Source organism: Rhinopithecus roxellana, chromosome 4 (assembly GCF_007565055.1).
Source record: "Rhinopithecus roxellana isolate Shanxi Qingling chromosome 4, ASM756505v1, whole genome shotgun sequence".
Classification (NCBI taxonomy): domain Eukaryota; kingdom Metazoa; phylum Chordata; class Mammalia; order Primates; family Cercopithecidae; genus Rhinopithecus; species Rhinopithecus roxellana.
The window spans coordinates 48,985,364-48,999,503 of NC_044552.1; positions in this window are offsets into that span (position 1 = coordinate 48,985,364).

The window sequence follows — 14,140 nt, forward strand, 5'->3', positions numbered from 1 at the left end:
ATGAAGTCATGTAATAATGCATTTTTCAGAATGTATCCCTTCCCTCTAGTTAAGTGATATATGACTACATGTTGACCAATGGAATAGAACAGAGAGCCTAGACATAAACTCATGAATTTATAGACAACTGTTCTTTGCTGAGGGTAATAAGCAGTGCTATGAAAACTGGATATCCATACGCAAAAAAATAAAATAAAATTGGACCCTTATGTTGCACCACACAGAAATATCAACTCACAGTGAATTAGATTTAAACTTAAAAGATGACCATAAGCTCCTAGAAAACAAACAAAAAAAAAACACACAGGACAAAACTTTAACATTGGCTCTGGCAATGGTTTATTGGATATGACATCAAAAACACAAGTAACAAAAGCAAAAATAGACAACTGGTATTGTTTGCACAACAAAGAAAACAATCAACAGAATGAAAATGCAACCTATGTAATGTAATAAAATACTTGGTAGCCATATGCAAATATCTGTGTCCTCTCAAAATTCATATGCTGAACCGCTAATTGCCCATGTGAAGATACTAGAAGGTGAGGCCTTTGGGAAGCTTTGCCCTTGTGAATGGGATTATTTTACTTTTAAAAGGGACTCAGAGAGCTGTCTTGCCCTCTTTCTACCATATGAGGATCCCCAAAAGAGGGCTGTCTCCAAACCTACCATGTTGGCATCCTAATGTCAAACTTCTAACCTCCAAATCTTTGGGGAATAAATTTCTGTTTTTTATAAGCTACCTAGGCAATAGTATTTTGTTAAAGCAGCCCAAACATATTAAGACAGCATATATCAGATAAATACTTAATATCCAAAATGTATAAGGAACTGCTAAAACTCTATAGCAAAAGACAAACAAACAAATAAAAACATACCAATTAAAAAATGGACAAAAGACCTGAATATATAATTTTTCAAGAAAACATATGGATGGCCAAAAGGTATATGAAAAGTTGATCAACACATCTAATCATCTAGGGAATGCAAATCAAAACCACAATGAAATTTTATCTCACACCTGTTAGGATGGCTACTATTAAAAAAACACAAAAGATAACAAGTGTTAGCAAGGATGTAGAGAAAAGGGAAGCCTTGTACACTGTTGGGGAGAATGTAAATTGATGTGACCACTATGGAAAGCAGTATGAAGAGTCTTCAAATAAGTACAAGTAGAACTTGGTTATGCAGGCATACCCCTAAGAATTAAGCTACTCCTACTCTGCTTGTGGTCTATATAAAATGGAACAACAAAGCCCAGATGTCAGCATATCTGTTTACAGCATTGTTCACTAAATAATTTAAGCCCACTGTTGAGACCTACTGCTTAGCATAAAAAGATTCCTTTTAAAATAGTACTGCTCATTGATAATGCACTGGTTACCCAAATGGTCTGACAGACACAGATCTACAGGGAGATTAATGTAGTTTTCATGCCTGCTAACAGAACATAACTTTGTAGTCCATGGATCAAAAAGCCATTTTGATTTTCAAGTTTTATTTTTTAAGAAATAAATTTTGTAAGACTACAGTCCCCATCGATAATGATTTCCCTGATGGATCTTGGGAAAGTAAATTGAAAGCTTTCTGGAAAGAATCCACCATTCTAGGTGCCATTAAGAACATTTGTGATTCATGGGTGGAAACCAAAATATCAACAGTAACAGGAGTTTGGAAGAAGCTGATTCCAGCCCTCATGGATGACTTTGAGAAGCTCAAGATTTCAGTGGAAGAAGTCACTGCAGATCTGGTAGAAATAGCAAAAGAAATAGAATTAAAAGTGGAGACTGAGGATGTGACTGAATTACTACAATCTCATGACAAATCTTTATGGGATAAGCTGCTTCTCTTGATAAGCAAATAAAATGGTTTCTTAAGATGGAATCTACCCTTAGGAAAGATGCTGTGAACACTGTTGAAATGACAAGAAAGGATTTAAATTATTACACAAACTTGGTTGATAAAGTAGTGGCAGACTTAAGAAGATTAACTTCAATTTTGAAAGATGTTCTATTGTAGGTAAAATAGTATCAGTCAGCACTGCATGACACAGATAAATTTTTTGTTAGAGGAAGTATCAATCGATGTGGCTAGCTTTGTTGTTGTCTTATTTTAAGAAATTACCACAGCCACCCCAACCTTCAACAACCATTACTCTGATAAGTCATCAGCCATGAACATTGAGGCAAGACCCAGTGGTCCGCAAAAAAAGATTATGACTCAGTAAAGATTCAGATGATTGTTAGCATTGTTTTAGTAATAAAATGTTTTTAATTAGGGTATTTAATTTTTAGATATAAAGCTATTGCTCACTAAATATATTACAGTATGGTATAAACATAACTTCCACATGCACAGGAAAACCAAAACATTTGTGTGACTCACTTTATTGTCATATTCACTTTATTGTAGTTGTCTAGACATAAACCTGCAGTATCCTCTAAGGAAAGCGTACAGGGCCAAAGGAATTGAAAGCAGGATTTCAAAGGCATCATCTGCACTCATGTTTATTGAAACATTGTTTATAATATCAAAGGCATGGAAGCAACCTGCATTTCCATCAACAGAAAAATGAATAAAGAAAATATGATAAATACACAAAATGGAATATTATTGAGCCTTTAAAAAGGAAATCCTGCCATTTGCAATGATGTGGATGAACCGGAGGACATTATGCTTAGGGAAATAAGCCAGACATTAAAAAGACAAATACTCCTATCCCACTTGCACAAGAAATCTGAAAAAGTCAAGCTCACAGAAGCAGAGAGTAGAGCAGAGGTTTCCAGGGCTGGGGGAGGTAGAAATGGGGAGGTATAACCAAAGGGTAAAAAGTCTCAGTTATACAAGATGAGTAGGCGCCAGAGTTCTTCTGTACAGCACAGTGCTTACAGTTAACAATGCTGTATTGTATACTTAAATATTGCAAAGAGTGTAGATCTTATGTTAAGTGTTCTTATCATACCAGTTATAATAATAATAATAAGAAGAAGAAGGGTAGGAGGAATCTTTTGGAGGTAATGAATGTGTTTATGGATTTGACTGTGGTGACAACTTCCTGGGTGTTTACTTATCTCCAAACACATCAAGTTGTATACATTGTATATATTTATAGTCAACTTTTAATGTCAATCATACCTTAATAAATGTTTTTTTTAATGTAGAATATTAAATGTATGTGATCAATGTGTTGTCAGCAGAATGAGAGCTGATTGATAAACACACTTCAGGGCTGCATCCTGGAAACTGAGGTTGACCTGAGGGTGACATCATGACATCTAATGTTCCTTTAGTGCTTCTGTAAAAGATAGAATCTTTAATGTAATTGCAATATCTATTTTTTTTTTGTTTTTAACAGAAGCATTGATTAGAATGTAAAATTTTAAAGTTTAGTGAAAAACAGCATTAAAGTGATTTAGCTTTACCAAACATTCTAAATGATTTCCAGTCAGAAGTTCTGAAAGCCAAGTACATTTGTCTTGTTTAACTAATGTATTCAAATATTTTCTGAGAGTAGGTCTTTAAATTTGATATAGATTTAATTAAATATAGGTTTTGAATATGAATAAATATCCTCTCAAAGTATATTTAAAATTATTTTTATCATTAGAATATTTTTAAAAGTTCTTTTAAACTTTGCATGGTCAAGGTGTTGGTTTCATGATATCAAGATATAAATGCTGGCTTGCAAACTTTATTTAAAGCATGCATTAATGGGTTTACATTCAATTTCTAATTTATTGTTTATTTATGGATGACCTGTTTGGCTTTGTCCAGATATTTTGATGTGTCCTCAATTGACCTTTCTTGTACTCATGCTTTATAGAAAGAAGAGAACAGAAAGCACACTAAATATTAATCATAATAGCAATTTGCTCACCTCACTTTTTACCCACAGTTGTGTCCACTTTCACTTGTTGGAAAGAGTGGCCACATCTGTACTGTCTCAGAGAAAATCCTTGCTGTGTAGTATTAAACCCTGTTGGGTGCTCATATTGGTACAAATATGAAACACATTGATGTCCTCTTTTGAAATACAGTAACAGTTATGAGCAAACATATTTTGGGCTTTTAGCATTAAAGTAATTTTTTCCACAAAACAAAACTGTATTTGGTTGAGAAAAAATAAATAAAACAACTTTAGAAGAATAACAAACATAGGAAATGACAGGGAATGAAAGATTTAAAGGGTCTCTGTGGTGGGAAAGCTTACTTTTTTATAAGATCCTCTGGCTATGTTCACACTAATCAACTAGAAAATTGCCCTAAGGTTATAAGCATTCATGCAAATGTTTTGAGTGAAAGATACTAACTTTCCCCATTTTATGGCAATATGCAGGTTCACAACTAAAATAAATCAGGAAAGAAAAAGAAAGTATCTATCAGAAAGTCATTTTATTTTCTTATCATTCAAGTTCTCTGTCTGTAAATTTGCACTGCAATGCAGTTATCCCTGTAAAATGGTGGTTCTTAAAATTTGGTGATTCCCATATGTGTTTAAGCATGAAATAAAGTGTCATGGATCCTATCCCTCTTAAAATGCTCATATAAACATATACTACCTGAATTCCAGCCATGGATTCTGATGCTCATAATCTCAGCCTTATAGAGATTTAATTGGAAGCATGTCAGAGATACAGTATTTTCTAGCCATAATAAGATGCTCCCATTAACTAATTTTGTACCTTGGAATAGCCAGGGGATCTTTAACCAACTAACCATTAACTAAAACTTTGTAGGAGGAGCATATTGGCTTCCCAACACATCCCAGAGTTTCCTCAGCAACTGTCCTGCAGGCTACTCTAGTCACTGCTTCTGAAACAATTCTTACACTCAAGTTTGAAGTAACAGGGAGAAGCACATGGTAGGTGGGTGGTAAATAAGGCTGTTACTGCCTGACATCCATTTGATATAAGAGCAAGGAATGCCCACTTCTAAGATTTCCAATCAACGACTGATAATCCAGAGCCTTAGATGAATAATGCTGGAGGAACTGAGTTTTGAAGACAACTGCTGTTTACCAAAACAGACCCTCTAGAATTCTTTTGGTCATCATTTACTTTTAAAAGAGATTGAGGCCGGGCGCCGTGGCTCAAGCCTGTAATCCCAGCACTTTGGGAGGCCGAGACGGGCGGATCACGAGGTCAGGAGACCAAGACCATCCTGGCTAACACGGTGAAACCCCTGTCTCTACTAAAAAATACAAAAACAAAAACTAGCCGGGCGAGGTGGTGGGCGCCTGCAGTCCCAGCTACTCGGGAGGCTGAGGCAGCAGAATGGCGTAAACCCGGGGGGTGGAGCTTGCAGTGAGCTGAGAACCGGCCACTGCACTCCAGCCTGGGCGACAGAGCCACACTCCGTCTCAAAAAAAAAAAAAAAAAAAAAAAAAAAAAAAAAAAAAAAAAAAAAGAGATTGATGCAGTTCCCACAAAAATAAATGAGTAGAAACACACACACACACACACACACGATCATTACACAGTAGAAAACAACTTTTGAGCAGTTTAACATTTGAAATTAATTTTGCCCTTTGCTGCCATTTTTTATCACTCTTGTAATATTAGATAATTTGGCTAATTTAAATAAAGGTACTATAAACCTTGGTTTGCCTCACTGTTGGAAACATCAATGACATTAGTTTCTATTGAAAAAGAAATGATCTCTAACAACAAACTAACAATTCCATTCAGGCAGATTCTACAGATTCATTCTACCTCCCATCATGATTTCACTAAAACACCTTTCCCAGAGCTAAACTGTTTACATCGAGAGCAGATACAAAGTCATGTAAGATACAATTAGCTCTTTTCTTATTGCAAATAATTATGTATCATCATCATCTTTATGAAATAATTTCAAAGGGACACTACATTAAAAGGAAGGAGTATCAAACTCACCCAACAGATCATCAAAATGAATTATCGAAATATAACATCATATAGCAGTCTATTGTACTGAACCTGAGAGACCCTTGAGTTAAAATCTCAGTTCTTCCTCTTGCTAGTCGTGTCACTTAGCCAAAATACCTCTCTGTGTCTGTTTCAATACCCTTAAATGGGGATAATCATAGCACCTATTTCATAAGGTTGATGTGAGTTTATACATAAAACACTTAAGTCATTATCTGACTCATGATAAGTGCTATATACATCAGTAAACAGCTGTATGTATGCATATGTCTGTGCAAATTTATAGTATTCTTAAGCCACTGTATTTATTAGTTAGCATATATTCCCCTTGTATATTCACTAGAAAGAGCAACAATATAGTATTTATTTTTATCAATTATGTAGATTTGTGGTAAAATATGAATTAATGTATATATTATACTTTTATGCAAATATGAATTCACAGATAATTTACAAATATAACTAGTAAAATAGCTATATTTTGTATTTATAGTAACTGAATATAAGTAATTAAAATAGCTTTATTAGAATAGATTATTACCTTATATTTTGGGAGAAAATAAGTATGTAATAGTTTTAAATATCCCCTAAGCTGATAGCTCCCTAAATTTGCTGTCTTTTAGAAACATTTGGGATTTTTAAAAAAATTTCAGTGCTTAGGTAGCATCCCATACCAATTAAATCAGAGTGTATGGCAGCGAAAACTAGGCATCAGTTGTTTTTTTTAGATCCCCTGGCTATTCCAAGGTACAACAAAATTTGGAAGTACTGCCCTAAAGTCTTTATTCAAAGTATAGTACATAGACCAAAAGCATTGGAATCACCTTGGAGCTTGCTAGATATGCAGAAACATGGGCCTCACTCCAAACCTACTAAATCAGATACTATATTATTAGCAAGATCCCCACGTAATTCATACACATGCTAAAGTTTGAAAAACATTGTTTGAATTTTTAGAGAAATTAAGCAAAATCCCTAGGCAGAATAATGTAGAGAAATTAGTTTGGACAAATATATTGGCATCAAAAATGGTGGTAACAGTCATCTTAAGGAGAAAAAAAAAAAAGCTTGATTTTTTTTAACTTTTGCTTTAATCTGATACTCTGATTTTATTAATGTCAGGTACTTTATCTGCAATATTAATTATTCCAACTTCTCTCCAATAAGGCATTCTTGCATTTGCCCAGAAATGAATTAGCATTTTTGACCTTGCAATGTCATTGTTTTGTTATAGATGTGTATTGTGGAAATTAATACTTGTAAGTCTTTTTTAGTATAGTAATAAGAATTCTATAACCATGTGGTATTTGTTTGCTACTATACAAATGAATTATTACTTTTGCATTAATACCAGTGTCCTTCCTTTAGGTTTTATGGCATCCAAACTAGATGTCTTATACTGTATATTATCCCTCTCCGGGATAAACATTTAATATATGCCAATTCCACATGAATCTTATAATTGTTCTCCACTATTCAATCATTTATTAGCTTAGTAGCATTTGTTGCATGTTTACTGTGTACCAAGAAATTTTACAGGGGAAGTTTTTTACATAGCCTGTGCAACTAATACTATATTTTGTTCAACTTGGAATTTAGGTTGGAAAATCAATAAATAAAGAAAAATAAAATTCAACAACTCATTTCCAGCAGTAGATGGAAAACAAAGTGCTATCAAAGAGAAAAAAAGGAATACTTTTCCTGCTGATGGTTATTTTTTTGCTCTTGAGGGATTACAATTTATATGATGAGTATAAATGTAGGATTATTCTGCTGTAAATATATGGGGAAAGAGAGTTCCAAGAGATTGGATACCAGTTTTTTTTTTTTTTTTTTTTAAATAAGTAAGAAGTATTATTATATTCAGGGAAGAAAATATGGTATGGTATGTGACTATGGTATCACGTGAGGGGAGAAAGGGTAAAGGAGGTTGGTTAAGAATGTTATGAGATGGCCGGGTGTGGTGGCTCAAGCCTGTAATCCCAGCACTTTGGAAGGCTGAGGCGGGCAGATCACGAGATCAGGAGATCGAGACCATCCTGGCTAACACGGTGAAACCCTGTGTCTACTAAAAATACAAAAAATTTGTCAGGCGTGGTGGCGGGTGCCTGTAATCCCAGCTACTCGGGAGGCTGAGGCAGGAGAATGGCGTGAACCTGGGAGGCGGAGATTGCAGTGAGCTGAGATCGCGCCACTGCATTCCACACTCCAGCCTGGGTGACAGAGCAAGATTCCGTCCCCCCCCCCCCCCCAAAAAAAAAAAAGAAAGAAAGAAAGAAAGTTATGAGACGACTTTGTATGCCACATTAGAGAGCCAGGACATCTTCCGTGGATATATGGAGTGATTAGACATTGACATGTAACAACGTCAAGAATATGTTTTGGTTTTTCTTTGTTTTGTAAAGGGATACCTGGTTTTAAGGTGAAAATGAAACCAGTTGAGAAAAGAAAAATAAGACCATTTGGGGTCTGTCACACAACTGATATTTCAGTATATGAAAACAAAGCAAATGAGTAAAACATGGAATGAGAAGGAGGGAGCACATTTAAACAGAATTTGGTAAGTAAAATCTACCTACTGGTAACTAGAAGAATATGACTGGGAAGGGCAGTAAAAGACACAACAAAGTAGACTGGTAGCTTTTCTCTGGGGTCATATGCTAATGGAGAGGATAATTAATTTAAAAAAGAAAAATGGGAAGAAAAGACAGTTTGAATAGGGAGAACATGGGCGACTTTAATTCTGGCATCTTATCCCTGTAGAATATCTTAGCATAACTCTTAAAGAAACAATGATGTATATTAATCCAGAGCTCACAAGATAAGCATGGTCTAGACAACAGGATTTGGAAGCCACTAATGCACACAGGTAGTCTTTGGTGCCCACTGGTCATATCACTTGGAAATTTATGGAGAAAGGTCCTGAGACAAAGATCCTGTAGACCAAGGGTACTGGCGGGTGGTTGGGCAGGCGAGGGAGCAGATTATCATAGGAGCGTGAACCTATGTGAACTGCGCATGCGAGGGATCCAAGGTGCGCTCTACTTAGGAGAATCTAACCTGATGATCTGAGGTGGAAGTTTCATCCCAAAACCATCCCCTGCCTTTCCCCTTTCTGGTCTTTGGGAAACTTGTCTTCCACAAACCGATCCCCGGTATGAAGAAGTTTGGGGACCGCTGCTATAGACCACCAATATTCGAAGGACGCATAGAAGATGAGTCTGCAGAAGACAGAGAAAGAGTTGTCATGGTGGAAGGTGAAAAGGCAGAACAGATCCCAGCACTTTGGGAGGCCAAGGCGGATGGATCACTTGAGGTCTGGGGTTCAAGACCAGCCTGACCAATGTGGAGAAATGCCGTCCCTACTGAAAAAAACCCACTAAATTAGCCAGACGTGGTGGCACATGCCTGTAATCCCAGCCACTCGGGAGGCTGAGGCAAGAGAATTACTAGAACTCGGGAGGCGGAGGTTGCGGTGAGCCAAGATCGCGCCATTGGACTCCAGCCTGGGCAACAAGAGCGAAACTCCGTCAAAACAAAAAACAAACAAACAAAAAAAACAAAAACAAAAAATAAAAAACAAACAAACAAAAGGCAGAACGGGAAAGAGTGGCATCACACACTGATTTTTATAAAAGACCTGAAATGAAATGCATCGCAATCAAGCTCTGTTGTGGTTCCATTTTCCCAAACATGATGCATGACTAATATGTGACTTCTAATCATATTTTACAGGCTTGAGAATCATATAAAACTAATATAAAAGCCTAGATTGAGAACAAAAGCTGATAATGACCAAATGCTGCCCAAAACTTGGCTTTAATCCGTATCATAGAAAAGCTGGAGTGAGACAAGGCACCAGGGTACCTGCGTTCATATTTTGGCTCTACCCACAGTACATAAGTGATCTTGAACGTGGTGCTAACTCCGCAGTATGTCTCATTTTTCTGTGTATTAAATGGAGCTCACTGTTACCCATCCTCATCAAATTATTGTGTGGATTAAATGAGATGCTAAAGGTCAAGTATTTGGAAAGAGTTAGCATAATACACATTCACTAAATAAATGTTAGCTATTATTATAATAAAAATGTTTCATTAGCTTGGCTGCGATCCTGCAAGGTTACATCAGTCACACAATTCCAAATAAGACAAAAAACCAAAAAGGAATAGAAAACATTTTCTAAGCAAGGCAATAACTTTCTGGTCTTAGGCAAATCCTCTTTTAGAATAAATTGGTTTTTGTTTTAATCTTGCAGGGAAGGCAAAGACATTTGGAATAAAAGTTTCAATAGCAAGACCCAAATGATGGGTCTGTGGGATACACTGTATTGACATAACTACAAAAACTGGAGAAAAGCATTTTATTCTGTCTTCTAGGGAAAAATACAAAAGAAGAAATTGTAGATAAGGATGACAGAGTTCCTAAACTAAAAAGCTAGATACCTAGAACATACTATAAGAAGTCAGGATAATTCAAGGGTTGACTTTCTAAGCTATCCAGGACATTATTTAATTATATTATAATGGGTAAATTCCACAAACTTTTATTCTATTAACTTAAAAAATATCTGAATGATCACATTTTGCCCAATAGTTTAAAACCCCCTTTGATTATCTAGAAATAGTTATTTTTATATGTAATGTTTCACATATAATGTTCAGGCTGATCTATCTATCTATCTATCATCCATCTATCTGTCATTTATCTATCATAATCTGCCTCTATCCATCTATTTATTTGTAGATTGTGCCCAAATACTGAAGTGTTATGGGAATAGAAATATGTACAATTCAAAATGTTATTTCCTCACCCTAAAATATTCTTTCTGTTGACACTTTTAATGGACTGGAATCACAGGTGTTTCCTTGAATAGAAATAAATGTAGATGATTCATTGGTCTGGCAACATACACAGTGGGGAAGAATACATTATTATTAAATCTTGGTATGTGCATTTTATCTCAGTGCTACCTCTTTAATTAAAAAGAAATGCTACACCGCACACGTGGAAAACAATGCTGCAAAAACAACAAAAATTATATTTTCTATTAACTACTTACATATGTTTATACAGTAAGGTTTTAAAAATCATTGATACACAGCTTTATGCCCAAGAAAATAAACATACCATTAATATGCATTAAAAATAAAAATATTTAAACATTAAATGGTCAGTTGAGGCCGGGTGTGGTGGCTCATGCCTGTAATCCCAGCACTTTGGGATGCCGAGGCGGGCGGATCATGAGGTCAGGAGATCAAGACCATCCTGGCTAACACAGTGAAATCCCATCTCTACTAAAAATACAAAAAATTAGCCGGGCGTGGTGGTGGGCGCCTGCAGTCCCAGCTACTCAGGAGGCTGAGGCAGGAGAATGGCATGAACCCGGGAGGCGGAGCTTGCAGTGAGCCGAGATCGCGCCACTGCACTCCAGCCCGGGCGACAGAGCGAGACTCGGTCTCAAAAAAAAAAAAAAAAAAAAGAAAAAGAAAAGAAAAGAAAAGAAGACATTAAATGGTCACTCGACAAGTACTCTGACAAAAGCCATCATTTCTCTTAAGGACTCTTTAATTCTCTTCAATAAGTTGTTTTCAGTTTTGTGGAAGATAAAGCTCACTAATTTACTTTATGTTGTTGGCATATGTCACATCTTGACTTTACTATTTAACCACGTTGAACTTTTTGTGCTCTCTTTGATTATAATGTGAAATATTTTATCAACATAATTTTACAATTTATTTCCCATTTCTTGGTGTTTGACATCCTATAATTTATGAAGAATAATTACTGCATGTATCTTAAATGGGTTTCTATAGCTATTACTCTTTTTTAGCAATAATTCCTTTTGTACATATCTCATATTTGCAATGTTCTGAATGTGTATGCACAAGTTATTAGTGACCCCAATATATTTTCTGTTAAAAATACTTTTTTTATTTCCCGCCTTATTTCTCTAAATTCTATCCAGTTGTATTGTTTGTTCTCTAGGCTTCTTTAGATATCAATATTATATATTTCTGAACATCCAACAGCTGGGTCCAAACATTTCACAATCTATATTATCCATTTAGGATATATCTTTATTTAAATAAATTATAAGCTCTTCTATAGAAATAATGTTTTACAAAAGTAATGCTCTTTAAATGAATAAAATTAGTATACTTATTACCAATAGGAGCACAGTTTGACATAAGAGACAGATAATTAAAATAGAATTTATATGTATTTATCTTTTCTAACTTCACTTTGTAAACTTAGGTATTTGCCTCTCTTTCCTGGTTTTCTCATCCAGACCATGAAAAACTTAGCCATTTCTAACACATTTTTCTAGGACAATGTCTGTCACTTGATATATGATTATTTGTTGAATAAATAAGCACTTGTTGAAGTGCTAGTAAGCTAAAGGGCAGGGATTCTAACTCAGGCACAACCAGCTTCTGAACTCTCTCTTCCTCTATGTGCCTAATCTCCATCAGGGCAGATATGTCTGTATGTAAATTATTAAATTACTTGTGGGTATACATTTGCAAGATTATACTAACACTTTTTCTAAGCAACTAGGAATCAGTAGGAAAAAATTGGAATTAAAATTGAAAGATTAATTTCCTGGATCTACAATATACTTTTGTATATGTGCTTCAGTTTCTGCATCACAGAATGATGTTAGATCTTTCATTTTGTGTGTTTGTGTGTGAGAGAGTATTTTTTAACAGATAATATATTTTAAAATTTTTGTAAAATCTAAATATTTATAAATGCTGGTTGTGATTATAAATAATGTGCTGTGATGCTAGCTGGAAAAGTATGGGAATGAAGAGCAACATTTGCAAAAGGGATTTCTCCTTCCTTCCTTCCTCACCTCCATTTGTTTCTGAAAAGAAAGGTGTTGGTTGTGGAGTCATCCCTCAGAAAACATTGGCAAGATTTAAGTGAAGAGCTTGGAGAGGAACTGAATCTAATTATAAGGAAACAATTAGTCAATACAGAGCAAAGGACCCTAATAGACTAAAACTCACAAAGACAGACTAGAACTCATTGTCTAGTCAATTCAATTGTAGGCCTTAATATTTTCTATAGGCCTTAATATTTTCAATATAATGAAAAAAGGAGACTGGGCAATAAGTAATATGGAAAGACTGGGAGATTGTAGGAGATATCTGGTTGGTTTTCCATTCACTAAAAAAAGGGTTAGATTAAAAGCTACAAAAGTCAAAGCACCATGTCCTTTTTCTTTTCAGTTGGTCTCAATAAGAGGTCAGGGTGCCCGGAAATAATATCCACTATGCATGGGTGTGGTCATGTCCCAAGATGCAGCTTTGACATAGTCTGCTAAACCACCATGACTCACTTACATAATGACAACTCTGACATTTCACAGAGACAGCTTTAAAAGCTACCCCAACAGCTATAAGTATTTCAAATTGGTCAATTTTATGCCTCTTGAATTTCAAGGAAGAACTCACTTTCTAGAAAAAAATTTCAAATGATCGTCTTCTGAGTCTACCTACTTTACTAGGTGTACTAGTTAGCAAGATTTCAAGTAATTTGGAATGTTGCTTGGCTCCTCTTTGACCAATCTAGAGAAAACAGGGGTTTTTTTGTTTGTTTGTTTGTTTGTTTTTTGCTGAAAATCAAATCAAGACCAATAATTATGCATAAAAGTGCCCAACATTTGTAAAGCATCATGCTTTGAAGTTTATGGTTTACCCAGTGCTTTTATTACTTATTTCCTCCTTTGATCTTGCCACCTTTGCATGTGGAAGGGAAAACAGCTATCTTATTTTACTGATAAGTGGAACTGAGACCTTAAAGATTTTGGAATTTATCAACTCTCTCAAGGAATATTAAATAAATAATCAAATAAAGTCATAAAGCTCAGTGATATCAAAACTAGGTTTCTGGAGTTTCCAGTCTTTAGTTAATTCAGTATATCAATCTTCTCATAAATACCAATAATTGAATCTCAGAAACCTAGAGGAGGGCTTCTGGCTTGCTTCAGTTGTCTCCTAACTAGTGTTCCTATGTGCGCACTAATTTATTTTAGTCTATTATTTAGGCTGCAGCAAGTGTGGTCCTTAAAATACAAACTTAATCTCATCTCTTTCCCCTATTCCCAAACCTCAAATGGCTGCTACCATGTCTAAAGGTGAACTCACAATTTTCATTCTGACCTATGAGGACTTCCAGGACCTATGTTTGGGACCTTCTTTAACTTCCTCACTCTAGGGTAGCCA